The sequence below is a fragment of the Bacillus rossius genome, unplaced genomic scaffold (genome assembly GCF_032445375.1).
Source record: "Bacillus rossius redtenbacheri isolate Brsri unplaced genomic scaffold, Brsri_v3 Brsri_v3_scf149, whole genome shotgun sequence".
Classification (NCBI taxonomy): domain Eukaryota; kingdom Metazoa; phylum Arthropoda; class Insecta; order Phasmatodea; family Bacillidae; genus Bacillus; species Bacillus rossius.
In genome coordinates this window covers 24364-26807 of record NW_026962321.1, presented here as the reverse complement: position 1 = coordinate 26807, position 2444 = coordinate 24364, and the positions used below count along the sequence as shown (strand labels likewise).

The following is a 2444-nucleotide window of genomic DNA, read 5'->3' as shown; positions in this document are numbered from 1 at the left end:
GGCTGGATGATTATGTGATGTTTTGAAGGAGGGTGTTTTTTTTTTTGTTTGGATTTTGTGTGAGGGGGGGAGGGGGCTGGGCTAGCTTTTTTTTTTTTTTAAATTTTCTAAACATTCATCTCTTATGTAACAGTGTTCAGCATTAAAAAATTTAAAAGAAGAGGCACTTACTCATCAATTTCAAAACAGCCTATGAAGAAAAATAAAAAAAATTTAAATTCATTCCAGTTTTATACATTCATGATTTGATCACATGTATAACTTTTCTTTTTTATTACCTTATTTAATTTTATTATTATTACTACTATTGCTGCTACAACCTAGAAGATACCTCAGTGATACTAATACCTGCTGGTAAAGTTAAAGGTTTCACCTTTCTTTCTTTAAACATATCACAATACCTTTCTTGAGTTAAATATTATCTAATGGCTTTAAGAAGTTATGGTAATGTTCATCAGTTATAGAGTGTGGGTTTGTGTGTGTGTGTGAGAGTGTATTTTGAAGAGGGCTTTGGTGGTTGGGATGGTGAGGGTGGTGGGTGTTGTGTGTGGGGAGGGGGGGGGGGGGGGGGGAAGTAAAAGAGTGTTCATTACACGATTTCTCCTGTTGTTTGTAACAATCACACCTGGTATAGCTATTTCGAGTGGCAAATACAAACTGCAAAAAAAAAACATCTATATCATTGCCAACGGCCATATCACGATGAACACACCGGTTCTCGTCCGATCACCGAAGTTAAGCATCGTCGAGCGTGGTTAGTACTTAGATGGGTGACCGCTTGGGAACACCACGTGCCGTTGGCACTACTATTTTGCACCCTACAGAAAAAAATTTTTTTTTAAAAATTTCAATTTTAAATTTTTTTTTCCCCCACAATCACCACATTTCCCCCCCCCCCCCCCCCTAACACACACACACACACACACTCACTCTCTATCAATCAATCAATCAATCAATCAATCAATCAATCAATCACTCACTCACTCACCCACCCAGCAGCAGCTGTGAATCTTTGCATGTGTATACCTCATACAAAATTCAAAGTGAAAAAATAAATAGATAAGTGTATATGTATGTATGTATGTATGTATGTATGTATGTATGTATGTATGTATGTATGTATGTATATATGTATATATATATATATATATATATATATATATATATATATATATATATATATATATATAAACACACACACACACACCTATTTTGAAGTTTCTCTGTTTCAGTGGGCAGTTATGTATAATAATGAGAGATTCAAAAAGACGTTGATAACAATGTCATCAATGCCTGTTTAGTGTGCTCATTTGTTGGATGGTCGGCAGCAATACTAGAGGTGGTACAGCTGTAACCTGTAAAATTGTACCTGCAATGTGTTGTGTATGGAAAAAAATAAAAATTATATCATCTAAATTTTTGTTATCCAACAATAACCTTCCCATCAATGCATGATGTCACAGTAGCCATAGCTCTACTCTTTCTGCCATATAACATTGGGGGAAAAAAAAAAAAAAGGAGCTATTAGAATAATAACAAAAGATAAAAAATCATCTAACTGCAGACCAAAATTCAAAAAACTTAAAGTCCTGACTGCCATAAATGAATACGTTCTAGAAACTTTTTATTCATTCTTAAGAAAAAGAAGAAAAAAAAAATTATTATTTTTTTTTTTTTTTTTTTTTTTTTAGATATTCGCACATAGGTATAACACCAGAAATGCTAGTAAATTGAGGATAGTTGAACATAACACTAGGCGATTTGAAAATGGACTAAATTACTTGGGAGTAAAACTTTACAACTTAATATCACAGAAAATAACTAAAACAATTTACCAGTATTAAAAAAAAAAACAGTAAAAAAAATTCTTCTAGAATATCCTACCTACCCTCTGAAGCTATTCTTTAATTTGATTGATAATAGAGAAATTGAACTGTTAATTTGTTGAATGGACTTGTGATAACAGCTGCTTCATGTTTTGCATAAAGTTAAATTGTGTAACATGTTATGTATTTTTTTTTTTTGAAATTTTTTTTCTTGGTAACTTGCATCATGTAAATATTAATTGTCTGCACATACATGTTCTATATCCCGGAGCCTTGACTCCACGTGGGATCAACAGAACAAAAATACAAAAAAAAAAAAAAAATCCAGCTCACTAATCTAGGTGCATTTTGCTAACAATATTTGGAATATATATATATATTTTTTTTTGTGTAACATGCAAATTCTGTATTATTCTGCACACATTATTTATAATCTTCTATCATTTTCTTAGATAATAACTATTAATTCATAAAATAGATTGTGTGTGCATAACCTCCTGGAAACATTTGCACTTACCTCCTACTTTACTTTTTCATTTAAGCAATCCTATTCGCATGTATACACTTAGGTTGCAGCATCGAAATTGTGTAAAATTCAAAGTGTGTATTGCCTGAAAA

General features: G+C 32.0%; 1 non-coding gene across 1 annotated transcript; it reads left to right on the top strand.

Annotated features, from left to right (window-relative positions):
* Nucleotides 1-684: 684 nt before the first annotated feature.
* On the top strand, nucleotides 685-803 carry LOC134543672 (5S ribosomal RNA). Its single transcript, XR_010077154.1, has one exon. It is a non-coding gene; the product is annotated as a 5S ribosomal RNA (ribosomal RNA).
* Nucleotides 804-2444: the final 1641 nt, after the last annotated feature.